Here is a 21,840-nt window from a genome sequence, read left to right as displayed (position 1 = left end):
AATGCTTCAAGGAGACAGTTTTGGAGCTGTCCAAATATTCTAAATTCAAGGGCTTTTTTCTCACCCAGAAGACACCTTCAATTACTAAAATTTTCCATAAACTTTTCCACCTTTCACCATCTACTCCTGTTGTTCAGCAAGTCTTTCATAAAACTTAAACTCATCAGTCACTACCATACCTTCCTCAGCTCTATGAAGTACCTTTTATTTAACCAGTACATAGTTTCCTCTAACCTCAATCTAAATTCTAATTCCTCCAGAGCTCTCCCACTACATCTTGGTTCCTTATCAGATCTGTCCCATGTCTCTTGCACCCCTTTGCAGTTTCTGATGTGGCTTAAACCTAGTCTATTTGTCAATTATTAGGTCAATGTTTGGCCATCATCCCAACTTACTCTAGGTCTTCTTTTTACAGTCCCCTCTCAGTCTCCTCAATACAGAACTTACACCACTGTCTAATGAGCAGCATAATTTTCCACCTGAGAGTCCCAGTTTTCTTCTCTCCTTTCCTGGCAGGTTCCAGCTCCTAAACTCTGCCATTACTCCACATCCGGTCATGCCTTCTAACAGACTGAAAGTGCAAGGAAAGACTTGCAGACCATAGGGAGATAAAAACCCTGAGAAGCAACTGGCTAATTATACATTACAAACAAAATCTTAACATTCTCTTTTTGCCAGAAACTGTAAGAAGTTCCCTAAATTAAAAAGATTAAAAAAGAAATTCAATTCATGTTCAAATCACAGAATGAACAGCCATTCTTTGCTCACCTGAAATATTTGTTTCAAGGAGAAAAGTGCCCGTCTCAGCTCCCGTCCATTTGAATTGTAAAGTTTTTCTGGGAAAAAAAGAGAAACAACAGAAAAAAGTTTAGTATAAACAAAACTGACCATGTGGCAAAAAAAGTAATACAGATTTCCAAAGAGTTGGAGTGGAAGAGTCATAGCGCTCTTTTGCCATTAGACAGACTGCTGTTAAAGAAATGAGCTCTCTAGGTCTTCTTTTTACAGTCCCCTCTCAGTCTCCTCAATACAGAACTTACACCACTGTCTAATGAGCAGCATAATTTTCCACCTGAGAGTCCCAGTTTTCTTCTCTCCTTTCCTGGCAGGTTCCAGCTCCTAAACTCTGCCATTACTCCACATCCGGTCATGCCTTCTAACAGACTGAAAGTGCAAGGAAAGACTTGCAGACCATAGGGAGATAAAAACCCTGAGAAGCAACTGGCTAATTATACATTACAAACAAAATCTTAACATTCTCTTTTTGCCAGAAACTGTAAGAAGTTCCCTAAATTAAAAAGATTAAAAAAGAAATTCAATTCATGTTCAAATCACAGAATGAACAGCCATTCTTTGCTCACCTGAAATATTTGTTTCAAGGAGAAAAGTGCCCGTCTCAGCTCCCGTCCATTTGAATTGTAAAGTTTTTCTGGGAAAAAAAGAGAAACAACAGAAAAAAGTTTAGTATAAACAAAACTGACCATGTGGCAAAAAAAGTAATACAGATTTCCAAAGAGTTGGAGTGGAAGAGTCATAGCGCTCTTTTGCCATTAGATAGACTGCTGTTAAAGAAAGGAGCTTTATATATATATATATGTATATGTATATATATATATATATATATGCAGGACTCGTTCATTTAAAAAGTGCAAATAAACCCAGGGTTCAGTTGTTCATAATTTCAAATCGCATCTCCCAGGTAAATTCATAATAGCTTCAACAAGATCAGCAAGAAACACTGCTCTAAAGGGTTTCTGAAAATGCCTAGAAATCCTGTTCTTTCTGCATTAAGGTAAATATAGGGTTTATTGAAAGTCGCAGATTAGTCTCAAAAGACTCAACTGAGAGCACTCTTTGCTTTTGTTATCAAAACTAGAGCCACTGAATCCCATCCTTGACTGCCTTCCCTCTAGACATTCTTTTCTCATGTTCTCATCTTTCTATTGTTAAATCCTTTCTGCAATGGCAATGAATGTTAATACCAGAAATAGTCGGACAGTCTGTTCTAAGCATAATTCAAAACAGTGTTTTATTCCCATGAAAAATGATCTCGATATTTTTTCTAAATGGAGCAGAAGCCTTCTTTTCATCATCCAATACTGAAATATATTACATCACTTATTCCTCTACTAACGCACACTCTGAAATAATTTAAAGAGTACAAAAGGACATGTTTTGGTATCAGTTTGAACCCTGCCCACAATGTTTGCGCCTTTGGAAGAGGTCTTGGACTGGACATATCAAGTTTATTGTTGTGTATTCGGAAGTGATTTGTGACTATGTATGGATGGAGCAGAAGGTATGCTATTCAAGTCCTCCTGGTCTACTACATTTGGCAAATCATAGAGAGACTATATGCCACACTGCTACAGTCCTAAATTTTATTTTATTATACTAATGCAATCTGAGGACAATTACAAAGGAAAATCAAAAGTTCATGGTCACCTCTCATGACATACTCTGCTTCATGCACAGATCATCATGAAGAGACCTCTGCAAAGGACAGCTGCCGACAGGTCATAAGATCAAAGATGGAATGCCCATGGAATGGAAATATTCATATGAGGAAATATCAACCCCAAAGTTTTATTTCTTACTTTCTTTCCCTTGTCTCCGCTCTTTTAACTACTACTTTACACTACAAAAACACATTAGATTTTATTTCCCTCTCTCAGGAAGTTTACAAAAGCCTAACATTTGAAGATTTGATGCATTTATAACTCAGTAATAATTTTTTACTTCAATGAAAGGAGGCAAGTTTTAATTTTAGAAAAACATTCCTTATTCTCAACAGTCATCTTCAACCAAAGGAAGAATGTGAAGTAAAACTTCAGCAAAAGTTACACTTTTTTTGGTAAGCTTTGAAAGTAGTTTTGTTCATACCAGATTGCCTCTGATTTCAAAGGTACAACATGCAGAATTGGCAAAACTATTGTTGCTGTAAGTTGTCTCCTTCCTTGCACTGTTTATAGATTCCTGACAAAACATTGGATGAATGAATTTCACTTCAAGCCATAAACTTAGAGGCATACTTTAATTACTCTTGCTTAAAAATGCACTGGCATGTGAAACTACATTTCTTGGCAGGATAAAGAGTAATTTTGTCAGGAAAACTTAAAGAATAATAAAGGTCTTTTAAGACCCAGTCTGTCAACTTTACATGCCATATTACACAAAATAGTCCTCTTTGAAAGATACCTCCATCTGGCATTTGTTATTACTAATTTCCCTCTATTCATAATTCAGCAGCATCATTACAAGCAGAATCTCTCCAAACAAGGCAGTACATTATCATCTTAATTAACAGAGGCACCACTTCTCAAAGTGCTGGCAACTCTGTACATAAATATCAATGTCCTAACAAATGCCATCTGTTGCTCTTGGTCTTAATCAGGAACAATCATCATCCCGGCTGAGGGTAAAGTCCTAATGAGCCATTGTTATGATACCATAATGCTGGTTGCTTTCATTGGTGCGTGCAGATTTTTGGTACATCTCAGAGGAACAATGCTGAACATTTTTCTTCTTGGTATTTTCACAGGGCATAACATCATCCTTGGCAATCAGCACGAACAATGCTCGCCCTGCTCACATGTAGCAAACAAGAATAAAGTTACTAACTGCAGCTCAAAAAGGGGTCTATCATTAGAGCTGAATAATCAGTAACTACCAGAAGTATCATGTTTGCAACAGCAGTAGCAACAAGACAGAAGAACATATCACAAAGGCTTGAACTGGTCTGACCCTCCTTTTGAGGAGTTCAGGTAAATCAGTTCACTTCTAACATCTATTTCCAGGGCACAGCAATCTACACAGACATTTGCATAATCCCTCCTCATGTGAGGCTAATCTTGTTGAATTAGCTCAGACATACAAATTCCTATCCTCCTCACCTGATATTCTTACACATGGACAACATACTGACTGTATGTGTCTTGGCATCCACTTCTTACTGTGCTGGCAGCCATCAGAAGCATTCACAGACCATAACCCAAGGAGGAAAGGAGATGGTCACTTCTTGGAGTCATGCTGCATTAGATGTTTTGGTTTAGAAAACCGCACTTGAGAGTGAACCTCACAAAATGCAGAAAAGCCTGGTAAGCCAAGGCACTGCACGGGTCAATTTATAAAAGCTTGCACCTTTACTGTATTTCTGTGTGATGTTTTCCAGAAAACAATAAATGCATACACCGGATTACAGCTCAGGGACGCTCAGTAAAACACTCTGAAGGTTTACAGGATTCCCATTTGTCAACCCTAACTTCAACACAACAGGAATTCAGGTTCATCCCAGAATGCAAACAAGGCCAAGAAAATGCATCAACAGAAACTGCAAGGCAATAATGATTCCTAAGCTATTTTTCTATGGTAGAAAATAAAACAACAGAAAGGGAAAGACATATTTGTTTACAATGTTTTCACACTGAACGTGATTCAGAAACCAAATAGCAAATGTTTTTTAACACTTGTTTTACATTAGCAATTTAAAGCATTGCCCTCTTTTATACAGACTGAGAAATAGATTTCCATGCTAAAGCACAGAGATGACTGTAATTCCCATGGTGCATTTCTGGCAGAGTTGTCTTTAACTGAAACAAATAATGCACACAGCTTTGAAAGAGAACTCCAACCTGCTACAATCACCAGTACCAAAAAATTCTGAGGTTCTCTAAGGACACCCAGAAGACTTACCTGCTCACTGCCTGTTATAAAGCTTTGTAGATAATTTTGAATACATACACCAGGGATGCTTTATGCCAGAAATAGAACCTCTGAATTTCAGGTAGGAACACTCACTGCTACACCTCTCCCTGAAACTTCACAAATCCGTGGCCCTTTGCTAAAACACATCTCCCACCCTTTCCAAGGTCAGGTAAAGGCTGCAGACATACTACATTCATACACTACAAGATTAGAGAAGATAAAATAGGCCAGGGAGTTTGAGATATCTGACTGTATGTAATATCTACCTATTAATGACTGCATTTCTGACAGTTACATCCTGTTGAGCTATGCTACTGCAGTTCTTTTTTACTGCTTTCTTTCAAGAAACAAAGATCTGCATCTGCGGCTATGAAATAGATTTAACTGCAGATAGATGATAGAAAGTTCGGCTGGTGGATCCCTCTGACGTTAACTAACACTAGAGGGCACTGCTTATTTCTTTATTTTATGAAAGAAAAGGCATTCTGTCCTTCCATGGGCTTCCAACTGATTGAGCTGTTTGGGATGCAGAATGTACTTTGTTAACCTTGAAACCCTGATTTCTATTTGCCAACTGTAGGACACCTCGAGAAATTAAAAGCATCAGCACTGCCAACCTGAAACATTCAAAATCAGTAACCTATTTTGAAAATATCTGACAGAAAATCAGATACTGGTATGGGCTTGAGTTTTCTCTACCTATATGTAACATGCAAGAGTTGTGTTTGTTAAATTACCCTCCACATTATGACTGGTACGCGTATATCCTTGAAAGACAAACAGATTCCCTTTAGCTTACCACTTCTTTTTACAGGCAGAGCGTCAAAGATAAGCAGACTTATGATATAGACAGACATGCATGAAAGGCAGCAACACACAAGTGCCTGTTTTCTTACAAAGGCAGCACTTCGGTCAAGAGAAGGCTTCACACTTTAAAGAAAACCATTATTTATTACTCTGGATTTTTGTTTGTTTTTACTTTTGTAAAAAAAAGAACTCTCCTAGACAGGAGGAAAAGGAAAACAACTCACAATAGGTGAAAAGGTGAATTTGGTAAAAACGTGGTGGTGGAGGAGAGGCAGTTTGGTTTGCAATCAGCATCTTTTCAGAAAGCAAGAGAAGCCTTTGAACATCTTTATTTTATTGAGGAAGCACTGGTAGCTTTTGAAGGGGATTCTATATTTTTAAAGAGTGCTGTCAGAGGCTCAGATTTCATTGGGAAAAGGAACTTCTTAAATAAAATAATTAGTCTTTATATTCTTAATAGAAGTATTGACTTTTCTTCTGCTTTCTATAGGAAAATGAGTGTTTTCATCCCATATTAACTACAGAATTAGCAGAGCTGGCTGAATATTGCTTGGTTCAGTCCCATGTGTTACACTTGACCTCTGACCGACAGGGTACCATCCTCCTCCCTTCCTCTTCCATCACACCCATTGAATTAGTCCCTGGGATATAGTAATTTATGTAGCATCAGCTATTGAGCTATTGGCAAAGGTTTGTGAACATCTGGCTGAGCACAAATGGGAGTTGCTCTGCTTCACTTGCTGCTGCCTGAATGACCTCCACATCTCCCATCCACGCCTCTTTTCTTTAAACTATAATTTAAAGTTGAAGCTTCTTTCCTTACAAAAACATAAAAGGGGGATCAACTCACATTTGATTACATTAGCAGGGTACCTGGTGCAGATCTAATTAAAAGACACTTAAAACATTTCCTGCCATTCATTTCTAAAAGCCTTGCATGGGTCAGAAATAGCAGTATCTTCTGGCATCCACTAGCCACTCGCAAAGTGGCTTGTACTTAGAAACGAAAAACTTATTGTCCCTGCAACAATGAATATTATTTTAAGCACTTGCTAGGAAAAACTATTAGTGATAGAAGTAACAATAATACTATTCAAGAATTTTAATGAACTGTCTAGGTTTCCACCAGCATTGATAGGAGGCAAAAAATTGAAGAACAAAGAGAAATATTTATAACAATAAAAACATCCTCTTTTCTGGCAATGGCAAGGACCGCACTTCCAAATTTACTGCTCCATTCCATTCCAATTTTCAATGGGTGTCATTTTATCTTAATGAATTTACACAATTATAGAACTGGGTAAAAAATTGAGAAGCACAGCAAGAAGTTAGGCATAAGAGTCCAATCCTGTGAACACACTTCAGGAGGCAGCCTGGTAGACTTCACTAGGTTACTCGAGTGGGCCCATGGGTACATATAGTGCTGCAGATCTATAAAACAACTGTATATAAAACTAATTAGAGCAGTATGCCAGTCTTTCACTGGATGTCAAACAAATTAAAGCAGCCCTCTAAGAAAAGACCTGGTCGCATGCCAAGAACAGGCTCTCCTTTTAATTATGCTTTTGTCCACAAAAGCTAGTCATAAATGTGTTGGCCAGAAAAGGCACCCTCCTTTTCCTCCCAGACACCCTAGAAAATAGAAGAGATTCATTCACAGGCAAGTTGCCCATTATTGCATTAACACAGTTGCTGCTTCTGCGGAGATTGCTTTGTTTCACATATTACAAATCTTTTTTTTTTTTCTCCGAATGTGATCTTATTTTCTCTCTATAAACAGTTGGTTATGCATTAACTAGCACAGCTTGTCACATGCGAGTTCAAGCTATATATTCTTTCACTGATCCAGGGATAAATGGGCTGCACTCAGCAAGGAAAAGGAGTTTTCCCACAATAAAGGACCTGAGGCTGAGCGAGCGGCTGCGTACAAATCTCAGGAAGCCTGGCTGAGCAATGCCGAGCCCATGTCACCGTGGGTGCCGACTGCTTTGGAGGAATGTGCGGGCTGCCTCCAAGGAATGCTGCCCCGGCTCCCCATCAGAGCAAAACCTCCCTCCTCTCCTTTTCATTCAGACACAGAGCAGCTGCTTAGCTAATTATCTGGAACAGTGTGTCCCCTCAATGTGCAGGGTCCTTTGCCTCCACTGAGAGAGGGGATCCTTTGTGGGGAGAGGATCCTATTACACCTGCATATTAGGAAAGCCCTCACGGAGCCTCCATCCTTCTCTTTTCTGTAAAGACCTGCAGGGGGTCGAAAGCGAGGAAGGAAAACGTTAAAATAGCCTTGGACATCCCTTCCCATCCCATATCCGAAAGCCATGCTGGCAGAGGATTCATATGAGAAGAGCCACCTGTAAAGCCCAGGGAGGCCATGGGCTTAGACAAGCAAGCAGGGAGAACTCCATGGTGTGATCTCCACTGGGAATGAAAAGTACGTGGTGCAGCCAGTGCTTCGCAGCAACTCTGTACACTTGCGCTTCAGGAGTTTCCTGCCTCTTCAAGGGCAGAAGTCTGTTCTTCTGCCACTGCAAGAAGCAACCAGCAGAAATAGTCCCCTGGATTTCCTGAGGGAGAGCACAAAGGGCAGAAAGCCCACTTTGGGAAGAAGGACTGGAGCTAGCCTTTTTTGTAAGTTTCTCTGAAGTGTCTAACTTCTATCACAAGGGAATTCATATTTAACTGTCAGCACAAGTATACATTAAAATTCAGTGACAAATGTATCCACTCCTTCAGATGCAAATATTCTCCCTGCAAAGAGTACCCTGATTTTTACTCCTGTATTGCCCAGAGACATGAAATGAGATTCAATCAGTTGCAGGGAAAAGAGTAACAACAAGAAAACTTGCAGAAAAATGACAACCCTAAGGATGAGGAATCAGAGACATACAATAACAGAGAGACACCATAAAGAGAAGCACATAAAAGCAGAGGGGAGTCAGTAAGAGGAAGAACAGACAGCAGGAGAAGTGAAGGTCTGGAGTGCCACTGATATGAAAAAGTAAAGCTTAAAGTAAGAAACAATGCTTAAACTATCACCTACAAAGAACTAAATTTAAGAGTTGGGAAGCACAAAAAGGCTGAGTGAGAAATTGAATAATCTGGGTAATACAGAGAGAGAGAAATAATCCTTTCAGGGTAGGTCCTTTTCTTTCTGATCACATCATTCCTGAACATCCCAGAGACTCTTCCACCCTTGGTTCCAGCTTTTAGTCAATGCTTGAGATTCATTACCAACATACAGATAAACTACAGCAACATCTAAATAATTCAGTGAGATGTAAAAGAAGGAGGTTTATACACATAACTGGTAGGATGGTCTTCCCAGTTTTCATCATAGTTGGGGCACCTCACAGGTCTAAACTGATATCTCCTCTCAACCATTTCTACCAAACTTCTGTTTATGCTGCTTGCCTTCAAGCAAAGCATGTGTCATGTATAAACCATTAACTAGCTCCCCCTTCACAAAACTCTAAATTACTATCCCTTTGCTCCTGTAGACCCATTCCACATGCATGTGGAACCAGGAAGAATATTTGTCCCACTCTCTGTACAAACCATGACAAACAAATGCCAATGACTTTATGCTAAAGGGAGATGCTAAAGTGCAGCAAGTATTTATATAGTTCAGTGCAATAGGAAACCTTAGTTTCCATCTTCTGAATCTTGAGGGTTACAGCTATAGAAGCTGGTACTCTCTGTATGTTGCACTGCTTTATGCTAAAATCTTAAACACTGATGGTGTCAAAACTTCCTTTCACTAAATTCTAAATTACTTAATGAATTAAGGCCCTGCTTACTCATAAGGAACTGAGAGGACATACAAGCTGATGTTTTTGCCATTGGTTTTATATCTCTGTGCTCACTACTGTTTTCCCAACTTGCACAAACCTGTCGCAGTTGACTTCTACTGCTGCTGCAGAAAAGAGGATATAAGCAACTAAAAAGCTCAACAGCAGGAGAGAACAGCAGCTTTTACTTAAAAAGCAGAATGGGACATTCAAACCCAGAGTCAACAAAAAATCACTAAATAGCACAGAAAGCAGAACAATCCCAAGACACTAGAATTGCTCAAGTATTTCAACGACTGAAAAAACCCCAGGCTTTATAAATCAGACGCCTCTGGAGAGACAAAGAAAATGCAGGGGGTGTTCATTGCAAAAGAGGGGTTTTTTTAGAACTGGCTTTTGTGTTCAGGCTGGACCTGGAGAAATTATTGCCAAGCCAATGTCACAAAAAGAATCTGCTGCCTTCTGTAAGCTGAAAGTTTGGAACAAACTGGAACAGCAAGGCATCTTTGAATGCACTTAACTCTTGAACATCACTACAGTTTTCTTTTTTCCATTTCCGAATTACTTTTCTCATAGATACCCTTTCTGATTTTGCAAGATAGAATACAGGATTCTCCTTTATAGTTACATTTCCCATCCAGTCTGATACCTACCAGTAACTTTGGACACACAGGGAAAGCTTGATGTTGAAAAAAATAGCAGTGAAGTAGTACACAGTGTAGGTCCACGGACACAGCACAGATTTAGAACAAGCTGGTCAAGCAACTGGGTCTTCCTTCCTTCCTTGGTATAAAAAGTGACACTAGAAACACATCCTCAAAAGTTATAGTCTTGCCAACATATTAACAAAATAAAGATCCTCTGCCTTTTCACCCTATTCATTCCAGCTACAGAACAGGCACTGCAGCATACTTCCCTGAAATGATTTATTTATACAGGTCCTCTCCACTTGAATGCAAAAGGCACTAATATGCTCTGCAGTTCTGAAGTGTAGGAAACAGTACTTCAGGTTAATAACTTCAAAGGCAGGCACTTCTGCACGTCCAAAAAATGCTGTGACTGCTCTTCTGTAAAAGGGTTACAGAAGGGAAAAGGCTGTGTAACAAGGTCAAATATTACAGCACCGTATTACAGCAAGTGGTGATGGAAAAGACTTAAGAGGTCATCTTGTTCATCCCCTTACTAATGCAGAATTGTTCCCTAGAGAGTAATACAGCAGGAAAGCAGTTGTTATACTAAAATATAGGTTGCATAATTCAATAGAATAGGGCCAGGGAAAATTCCTAGAAAAGAAAGTAATACAGAAGAACTTACTGCTTTTTCTAGAGATTACTGTAACCAAACTGAGGCTAAAAAATAATCACAAAACAAATGTTGAGGCCAATCCTTAACATTTGTGTCAGTTTATAACTGGGTCTCCAAATTGCTGACCTGTATTCTTGTGCATGAACAAGCACATCAGTACCACTTGGATTACAAATACTTAATAGCAATGTGCTGGTCATGATTTCAGTTTTCTGCTTTTATTTTAAACTCAGTGCCAACATGCTGCCCTAAATCCTCAATCAGTGCTAGTAAACAAAGACCAGCAAGAAAATTATAGCAACCTATCACCAAAAAAAAGACAAAATATTTAGGCACACACCTGGGACCTCTAGAATTATGGATGTCTTATCTGTGCTGACACCTTGGCAAGAGGCAAAACATCCAAGTACAAAGACATCACATGTTTGTGCCAAGAACGTGAGTGAGCTCCTGAGCTTCAAGTTGAGACCAAGTTTTACTGTTGTGTAAGACATTCCAGAATATGTCAGAGGCTATCTCCAAGACCCAGTAGTTCCAGTATTCCCAGTCCATCTGCACAAACTGCATCAGGATTTGCCAGCTTTTGGACCTCTGAGGATGCAGCCTCTTCATTAACTGCACATGCTCGATCCCATCAGACACTGTTTGAAAACCTAGGTAGCAAGTATGGACCACTCATCTGACAGTAAGGCAACAGGTGAAAGAGCATCAACAGCTGATGGTGAAAGTCTCATAAAACTGCTTCTCCCCTGACTGCTGCTAGTGATTGCAATGGTGTGCATCTTTAAATACCCGAGCCTGCATTGTATACATACTTGTGAGACTTTCCAGACTCACAGCCACACTGCTGGGGGCAACAAGGTTCCAACTCAATGTTGTTGTTTTGTTTTTTTTTTACCATTTGGAGTCGCTATGACCAAGGATCCACCACAAAATCTTCACATACAAAAACCAGTAGATGTGCTTGTGACTGAGACATCCAACATATACTAAGGATTGATATTTCTTTGTACTCCAGCATCACCCAAAAACATCAGCCACATGGTCATGAAGATCCCTTCTGGAAAGCTCCTAGAGGGGCACCTGACTCCAGTGGAGTTTCATCGATAGGATTTTTTCCCCAAAATTAATTAATTAACAGAATAAGCAAAGAATTCCAGTGGAAATGCCACAAGATCTCCAGGAAATAAATTTCAATATTTCAATACATTTACTGATGATAATATTGATTTCTAAAACTTCTGTTTTAGTTTAAATTTAATATTCATACCTTCCCGGTCTGAAAAGTCTTACAATGTCTCCATGTAACAGCCTCTTCTTTACATTAAACAACTTTACTTGTAGCTTGTCTTTCCTAAACCTCTGATAGTCCTTCTTGTTCTTGTGTACATCCTTTAATAAACTTGCATCTTCACATGTCCAAACCCAGACACAGTAATTGAACTGCCCAACTCAGATACAGCACTGCAACTGAGGCTTTACTGACTTTCAGTAAAAAGGATAAAGAGCATTTCAACAAAGACTTGGGTTTGCTTTAGTATTAGAGTCAAATAGCAAAGAACAATCCCTTCAAGTAATAATTGCATCGTTCCTAGCAGACATGATCTCAGTCAAAAACATTAGACTAGTTAGCCAACTTTGTTAAAAAACTTTTATATGCCTTTTTCCATGTGTCTTGATGCGTGTTAGGGTTCTTGAAGGCTGCTTCTTTATAATACTTGAAGGATATAGTTAAATTAACAGAAATTAAGTTAACAGAGGCTGATCTGCAACAGAGAGGGAATGAAGAAATACCAGACGTGCAGAAAGACAGAGTGTAGCACAAATACTCTTAGCAGATGTCAAAGTAATTTAGGGTCAGCAAGTTTCCCATCATTTTGAAATTGCTGGGACACACGAAAAACACACCATTTTGGCAAAAGAATGGAAAAGAATAAACTGGAAAAGAACCATGAATTTATTGAGGTAAGTTCATGCCAATGCACAAATCTCATCCAACGTGGATGCCAGGTCAAACACATGGCTAGGCCTCATGCAGTAGCCTGGAGAGACTCGGAGGTCCACTCTCTCTTCTGGACAACTCACCTCCCAGCTTTTTTACTGCTGCTGCACCATGTGCCTCACCATCTCCTGAGTCATGCTGGCACACGCCTGGTGCAGGTGGCTGGAACAATGCTATTCCATCTGCCATACCATGCCTTACAGCAAAAGGCACCCTGGGATCCCCAAGAACACAGCACAGGGCCCATGATAAGCTTAACACACTCAAGGAAGGGAGGTGACACCATGGGGGAGCCCAAAGTCTCAAGTTTCACATGCTGCACCCAATAGCCCTGCAAGAGACCACTGCAGCACGTCCTTCACTCCTGTGCGATTTATCTGTCCTTCCAACTGCTGTTTTTTATTACTACTGAGATTGTTGTGAATATGAAGGCTTTTCCAGCAGTGGGAACACACCTTCATATTGATCTGTACATCAGACTGCGGAGATTTTACAGTGGAAGTACTGAGGTACTTCACATCCTTATAAAAATGAAGTAAAAGTGAGTTACTGCTCCACTTTCCAAATACCATGAATAGGAAGAAGGGAGGTTCCTAAAGTCACACATATTAAAATCAGGAAATTAATGATAAAAGACCATGCTCATCTAGTGGGAACTTCACTTTTGGAATTTCTTGGCCATTTTCACACATAAAAAATATCCCAGATTTTCCAGGAACAAAATGTGAGTTACAACTAAGCTCCACAACAGTATGGATAGATGTAAAGGTGACAGAGAATACAAAGAAAATATCTGAGCAAACAGTTCACCTCCATTATCAAATACAACAAATAAAAACCTCTGTGCTCAATGCCTCTCCTGCATTTGGAAATAGTGAGTTTGCTTAAGTGCATCAGCTGCACAGGTTCTACATAGCAGCATGAAAGAAGCTTATATACAAAACCACCCACTGCTCTGGCACAGATTTTCCTTCCTGAAACAAAATCTGGCCAATGCCTCTCCAAGCAACAGTGTGTTGTCCTTTGGGGCAGCAGCCCTTCACTTCTCTCACTGTCTGCAAAGACAAAGGTGAGACAGACCCTGGAACACTTCTAGCATCAGTTTGGCTTAAGTTTTCACCCCAATTCCTCCACTTTAATAGTTTTTCTAACAAATATAATTTATATGAAAAGTCATTCAAGCTATTGGATTCCTTTCCATATGGCTCAGGGCAGCTCCCTGGCAAGTTTGCAACGGCCAGAGAATACCATGTTTGCAGCTTAACAGCTGAACAATCCAAACAATCCTTTTTAGTACCAGCAAACCTCTACATCTGTATTTGTTAAAAATAGTAACAACAACAAAAAGCTATTTCTGAAGCACATAAAAAGAGTCTTCCTTTTAGCCTCCCCAGAGGCAATCCTCCCAGTGCTCTCTACATACCACCTACCATCCATTTATATTTTCAAACATTCCTGAAGTGCAATTTCTGTTCACCGTCCTGTGCGGCACTTGGCCTGAACTTGTTTAACACATGGTCATGTTATTTATCCAAACTCATTCATCACAGTTGTAAAACATCTGACAGATGATGGAGGTTTTCCAGTATCAGGCCTCTTGCTTAATTCAACCACTGATTATTTCTACCTCTAAGTAATTTGACCAAAGCCACACGAAAGTATTCAGCTATACTAAATTTTTCTCTGTTCTCTATTAATTCAGTCAGTGGCTTGGAAAGGCTCTAGCTCTACTGACCTAATTAATCAGGAGAATATCAGCTATATACATATATACACACACTCATAATATATACATTCATTAGTTACACATAGTATTACATATTTTTTATACATACATATACATGATATATTTTTATACATCTTATAAACATATAAATGCAATAGTTTCTTTTGAAGAAGATCCATGTGATAATAAAAGCTTAATTGCCATGTGATCATATAAATACAGTCAGATGTCATGCAAAGTGTTTCCCTATGCAAAATGTAAGGTACTTCCACATTGGTGTGCTCCTTTCCATAGTGCTTATGGAGAACCACAGAAGCACAGCGATCTTTGAAGCCACAGCTCTGGTCTTACTGCTCTGCTAACCTAATACAGGGCTGTATCAGTTTTCTAAAAAAATCAAAGCACAGTTACCTCTTCAGAAATGCCAGAGTGTGTGCTTGTTCTTTCCACTTTTCTATCTCTCATCCTAAACATATGGTGGTTTAGAGACTACAAATGTGATGATTAGGCTCTAAAGTCCATCAAGGAAAATACAGGCAAGCACTGATACTAAAGGTACTCATATGCTAGTATGTTGTTCAGTCTTTCTTGATGTCCCACATCAAGTGATTCAACTGAGCCTGCATTACTCAACTATGATAACACTCTCTCTACTCCATCTATCTGCTGATATTTTAAAATACTTTTTTCTTGGGAGGTAACTCCGTGAAAACAGCAATTTACTGTGAAGCAAAAGCCAGTCTCCTAGCACAGAACATTGGCAATATCTCTGGTAAAACATCAATCTCCTACCGTAGGCTAAAAGCTTACAGCTATGGGCAGCAATGTGTTACCATGTACATGTGCAGGAATAGGTATTGCTGGAAGATGTTCTATCAGAAAAGTTAATCACTCACTCTGTCAGCTGAATGAATACTCAAGATTTTCTTATTTGCATCCCTAAGTGACCAGCCAACATCTCTCAAGCACATATGAAGATGTGGTAGTTCTCACCTTGACTGATCCCGCTGGTTAGGACCTCCAATTTCTATCATAGCTATGAAACAAAACGGTTCCTGCTAAATCCTAAGGTCATGAAACTACAGGTCCTGTTTCAGCCGCGATGTTAAGCAACCTTAACTACTTATCATAATCATATACACACACAACCATTCCTGAACAACAAAGCTGACTTGGCAAAGTGCACAAGAAGTGGTTGGCACCATGAACACCAGTCACTCTGGGTTGACCCTTCACAGGCACTCGTGGATTTGTGTAGCCCTCATGACTTCACAGAGGAAATACCATGATAGATTCAATATGACTTGTATGTAAATGGCTTTATGACAAGGGTGTGCAAAAGGTACCATTTATTTTCCTCGGGTAACAAGGAAGGAACATTCCTGTATTCTGTCAGCTCAGCTAAATCAAAGATAAGGATATATTTTGTATATGAATTAAAACAATGAACCAGTTCTGGCATCTTTAACATTAGAGGTATTCGATACCTGACTAGACACAGTGTCAAGCAACCTGCTCTAGCTGACTCTGCTTGGAGCATGGGGGTCAGACAAGCTCATCTCCACTAGTGCTGTCCAACTTCAATGATTGTGTGAAAGTCTTCACACAGTTCTGTATAGTTTCTCAACCAGCTGACAGACCTGATGGATGCACATGCCAAAGCACACATACTACACACAAACAGCTACTTAATGCAAAATCTTTACATTCCCAAACACAGAAAAACTAGTAACATAAAATCCATAAATTCGCACATCCAATTGGTGTAAGCTTCATGTGCACTAGGTTAACGTAGTTTGGAAACAAATCCTGCAATTGGAAAGTAAAAACTGTTCTGCTTTCTGTGATTCCTTAGCACAAGTACTGTATTGCCTTTTTACTTATTTTCTCTTCCAGAGGGAAGATCTTCCATTGTTCCTTTTTTTTTTTTCTCCCCATACTTTGCACTGCTCATTAATCATACTCTCACAAGTCTATAACCATGAAACCAGAGGCAACCAAATAGCCAGAATCTGCAAGAACATTAAAAGGACCAGATACTCCCTTCAGGGTTCCTAGTAGGTCTCCTGGGTTAAAAAAAATAATAAATTAAAAAGTAAAAAAATAGTTCAGAAAATGTCATACATACTATGAGAATTCAAGATCCATTCACTGCTCCTGACAAACCCACAACTGTTTACTGCATGGTTTGGATGTCTCATGTGTTACTTTTTTTCCCTTTAAGAACTGCATAAACCAAAAATATGAACTACATAATCACATTTTCATTTGACAGCAAAGGTTGGCTAGCGCAGACTTCAGAGTAAAGAAGTATTTCCCTACCCTTTCCCACTTCAGGAATCCTATGCAAACGTATTTGTTGTCACACTGAATCTGAAAGGAATGCTGGATCACTTCTCCTTTTTCAAAAGAAAAGAATTAGTTTTGTACAGTTTTAAGTTTATGCTGTGTTGATGTTACTTGGTGGCCAAGAAAAACAGAGAGCAAATTATACATCACTTAAGGCATTCTCACACGGAAAGAAGAGTCCTGGCAGAAAGACGCCTGGGGAGAAGTGAGAGCAGTAAACCAAGAGTGAAAACTCTCCACTTCTCTATGTCAGCTGGATGTTTGCCACTGCTTTTGAGAGTCTTCACCTTCTGAGGGAGAGTATGGATCTGATTCCTTTGCCTCCCTCCACCCCCCACCCTTCTGAAATCTATACAGAGCCACTGGAAAATAAGGATGATGATGGGGGGTGAGTACAGAAGGTAGCTCCAGCAAGAAAACAATAGGGTTTGTACATCTGATTATATCCTATTACCATCAGAAAGCAGGAAAACATGGTTTCTTAGAAGAAACACAGAACATATTACTACTACTATCTAGAGAAGGAAAACCATGAAGAAATAACCAGTTGCTCAAGGTTGTCTTTGTGGCGCTCCTGGTCTGCAACCAGTACTAATCCTCCATACAGAAAGCAGACAGTGAAGTTGCAGGGACAAAACACCATACTTTTATATTTTTCTCTTTGGACTGAAGATCTATTTCTTACTGTATACTTTTTTTTTATTACTCTTGGCTAGGTTTTTTATGCAAATCAGTGCCCTACAACCTATTGCCACACACTGTCTATGAGACAACCTCTCAAGTGTGTACAGAAAAATTCAGATGGTTCACGATTTAGTGTGTGGCATTTTAATTCATGAGTATATTAAATATATGATGCACAATTTGCTTGGGCAGCCTGCTAGTTTTAAGATGTTAGTCTAGACCTATAAAGCCTTAAATATCTTGGGACCTATTTATCCAACAATCAAGCTTTTTTGGAGGTTTTCCAATGAAAAAAATATATAATCAGGAAATTTCAGTCACTAATTTGGATACACTGCATTTGAAGTCTCTCCCAGCCAACTAACTTCCTTTAGATCAAATATAGGACCCCAATGAGGTTTCCTTAGAATAATTATAGCTGAGGATCCAGAAAGGACAAGGCATTCAGCCCTAAGACAGTCCTCTGGGAAGCTATGGGGCCATGATGAGGCAAATTGGAAGGGAACAAACTCAAAGGCCTAAAAGGCCAAGAGCTCATGGAGCTCAAGCTTCACTTACAGAATCCTACAGGGGCCAACCTGGTCCCAAAAAAACATGAGAAATGTGCATTTCAACCACAAATTTAAGAAAGGAAAAAATAATTTGTACTCAAAGAACCTTTACTTCCATGTCATTTCTCTGCAGAAGTATTAGGATGGTATTTCCTGAGCAGTTTCCAAGTTGTGCCACAGAATATTGGGTGTGTTTGTGAAATATCTGTCACTCCTTGCTCCCTGCAACTTTAGGGGTGTGCATGTCTGGAACAATCTTGTTTTTTTCCGGTGTTTTATTAGCAGCCCCTTTCTGAAAAATGCTAGGTGGCATCATGCCCAGAATCATTCGCCAGCTAATCTCAGAGGATTGGGCATTATGCCATTTGAATTAAAAGAGCTCAGCTCTAACTCACTGATAACATTTAGGAATCAAACCAATAAAATGGAGAAACAAAACAAATATGAATAATCTCTGACAGCACACAGATGATGGCTTTTACTGAAAATGTATAGTTTTGAACAACAACAACATAAAAAAAATAGTAGTGGTCTTTGCCACAAAACAAAAGTTCAACTGAGAACAATCTGCTATGATTTCACAGTTCAACTGAGAACAATCTGCTATGATTTCACCAGTTTCTGAAACTGGCAAAAAGAAAAAAAGGAATTTGCACATTTAAGTACAAAGTTAACGTCACAGGGAACCCTGCAACAGGGGGCTCAAACTTCAGGCAAGTTGTTCAATGCCACTCACCCTACAGAGGCAGAGAAGAAAGAAGGAGAAAAGAATTTGCATCTGAAGGGATGCCACTCACCCTACAGAGGCAGAGAAGAAAGGAGAAAAGAATTTGCATCTGAAGGGGACAACAGAATTTTTCCCTCAATCCCTCCATTCTGGCTTTTTGAAATGTCTTCCTAAAATAAAGAAGACATTTAATTTATGAAGACCAATAAAATCATAAATAGCCAGTTAAAAAGTCTACATAATCCCCTCTAACATAATCCACAGCAATGATAAAACATGGGGCACTTCATCATGTGCACACAGATGAGCAAGCAAGAACACAGACTACCAATGACTAACGATTCTATAAATTATAAACTGCTTTTCTATCACAAGTTTCTAAGTTTTATAGGCTAGAAATTCCCACATGCAACACAGCTCACAGGACGGGTATGGGAAGGAAAAACACAAGGCTAATAAGGATGTGACTATTAGGAAATAAAACAATTCAAAACCATTTCCTATAACACAATTAAAGAAAAATAAGGGAGGCAACTTTGGCTTACTCTGACTGCTGTCTTTATAAAACAAATCTGTGTTATTTACATCTTGTCCTCTATTCTTTCACAGGCCATAAGTAAGTAGAGGACAGTTATTTTTCCTTCAGCTTGTTCATGCATGCCTGGGAAGGTCGGCTAGTCTCTCTCTTGGTGTATTTAATAGTTCAATTAACAGCAACAACAGCTAATCAAATTAAATAAACCATACAGAGAAAACTGCCCTTTTCCTGCGACATAATGACATCCAGACATTTTTTTTTCAGGGATGTCTGTTGAGAAATAACAGCTGAAGGGATGTTGGCAAATCTCTATCTTGCAAGCAAGGCACTCTCTGCATTGTGAAGCAGTTTTAACCTTGGTCAGAACACCCCCACAATTCAGACAGACAGAAGCACCTAAGAGTCACTTGCTTTTTCAGCCCCGCTCACAAAGCATGGACATCAGCTACAGACAGGAATATTAGTACCCTTCAAACAGGTGGACATTTCAGAGAGCACTTGTGTGAGGCCCTTCTGCCTGCAAAGCCCCTTGTGCATCCTACTGCCCGCAGAGATCTGCTCACCTTGCTCTCCCAAGGCAGGAGGGGACAGCCAGGCCTCTCCTGGAGCAGAGTGAGCACATAACGAGCTTGTGTGCAGGCAGCTCTGCCCCTGCCCAGCACGCTGCTTTCAACATCAGTCCTGTGCTACCCTCAACCCTCAATGCCCTAGGTCAGAACCTGCAGCAGAAAAGCAGGCAATGCTCCCTTGGCCTCCACATGGCTCTGCCAGGCTGCCAGGGGTTAGTCCTGTCCCAGAGCATTAGTACTGCCACACAAACATGCTGCTCTCACCAGGGACAGGCCTGCTGGTTCCTTAAGGGATACACTACCTTGCCTGGCTCAGGTGGCCTTCCCTATCCCTTTTCTTGTGTGCCTCTTCCTTTTAAGAATGCCTCCCTCTCCACCTGGTTCCCTCATTAGCCACACCCCAGTTCTCTCTGATCTATCACACACCTACCAGCACCACCCACTGCAGCTTTCCCTTATCCTCCCATTTTCACTCAGGCCATGGCACCAGCTCACCAGACTGACTTGTCTCCTCATGCAGCACTGTTTCAAGACACTCAGGAACCACCCACCAGCTGAGGGGGCCAGCTCTGCACCAAGTACCCCTGGGACATTTGGCTGGGAATGATCCACAGCAAAAGACCTGGCTGCCAGGGTGCATGGCGCTGGGAGCATGTTCTCGCACATGGGCACTGCCAGCCCCCCTCCACAAACCTTGCTTCAAGCTGCCAACACCAGCTTTGATGGAGCAGAGATGTAACACAGGGCTTGTTGCAAAAACCCTTCCCTGCCTCCTGTGATCCACTGTATACGATGAATTTACAATAAATTTTTTTAGGAGTGCTTAACATACGTATGCGTACAAACACACACAAATAATTAAAGTACATTGTGCCATTTGCTTCTTTCAGGTATCTTCATTTTAGTAACACCTTTCATCAAAAAACCACTGTTGTTTTTCTCTACCAATAATATGGCTAGTAATTCATCAAATATTTGAACACCAGAAGAGACATTTCACTGCAAAATTACATGCCCTGAAAGATATAAAGCAATACCCAATGCAACTGCTTTTACTTGGCATGTTGGCCTTCTTCCCAGCATGAATGAATGTGACAACAGACAGATTACAAATAATATATACTTGATAAACAAGTTGGGTAGACATGCAAATAGAAAATCAACTCATGTGAAAATCTCTGAAGCTAGAAAAAAGTCATTAAAATAATAATTTAAAAAAAAAAAATAATAATATATACTTGATAAACAAGTTGGGTAGTTACATGCAATTAGAAAATCAACTCGTGAAAATCTCTGAAGCTAGAAAACAGTCATTAAAATAATAATTAAAAAAAAATAAATTAAAAATCAAAGTTCATGTGAGAAGTGACCCAAGACCTGAACTTCACATTCAATTACTCCCTGAGCCCTGGATTTGTAGATGACCCTGAATGTGGTAAACGCGCTCTTTCTACAGACTATCAAAACAAATGAAACTTTATTATGCAATTAAAATCAAGCACAATTTTTCTGTCATTATATCAGAATTTGCCTAAACAAATCAACATTCCTGAAGCTGGAGCACTCTAGCCACGTTACATGTGCTTTCGAAGGTTTAATCAGTTGGGAATTCTAGCTGCCTACTATCTGGCTTCAGTTTTCCTTAGCAGTTACTTCCACAGTGCTAAACTACAGTACAGTGCATGGAGCATTTCCTCTTCCTTTTGAGATGCTGTGTTATAAGTAAAAGAAATCTTTTGCAGATAGATGGAAATAATTTCCCAGGCTACAGCCTGAGGAGCATCACTGCACAACATGCCCACCAAAATCTTCTTTTGCTAGATAAACAAGTTCGCGCATCTCCTGGTCACGTTTTTGTCTTCTCTGATTGCTTTCTGAAGGGCAAAGCAAAAGATTGGCAAACAGATTTGTCTAAGTGCTTTGTCATGGGAATGACTTCACGTGGCAGCATTTCCATACCACTCCTCAATGGGGCTGCACAGCACTGGTCCAGCAGCACAAACTGACATCATGCCAATTTGCACTGTCTGCAGGAGAACCTGCATCATCCACAGGCGAAGTTCTATCTAAATCTGAAAATATTAAGTGAG

At 39.8% G+C, this 21,840-nt stretch overlaps 1 protein-coding gene across 1 annotated transcript in view; it reads right to left on the bottom strand.

Annotated features, from left to right (window-relative positions):
• The window catches only part of FHOD3 (formin homology 2 domain containing 3), a 341,206-nt gene that overhangs the window by 209,484 nt on the left and 109,882 nt on the right, over positions 1 to 21,840 (bottom strand). The window contains exon 3 of the mRNA XM_010008354.1: positions 1,362 to 1,429. The gene's annotated coding sequence lies outside the window, so the exon portion shown is untranslated. The remainder of the gene's footprint in view (positions 1 to 1,361; positions 1,430 to 21,840) is intronic.

Source organism: Chaetura pelagica, unplaced genomic scaffold (assembly GCF_000747805.2).
Source record: "Chaetura pelagica isolate M959 unplaced genomic scaffold, ChaPel_1.0 scaffold71, whole genome shotgun sequence".
Lineage (NCBI taxonomy): Eukaryota > Metazoa > Chordata > Aves > Apodiformes > Apodidae > Chaetura > Chaetura pelagica.
This window is presented reverse-complemented; position numbering and strand designations above follow the sequence as displayed.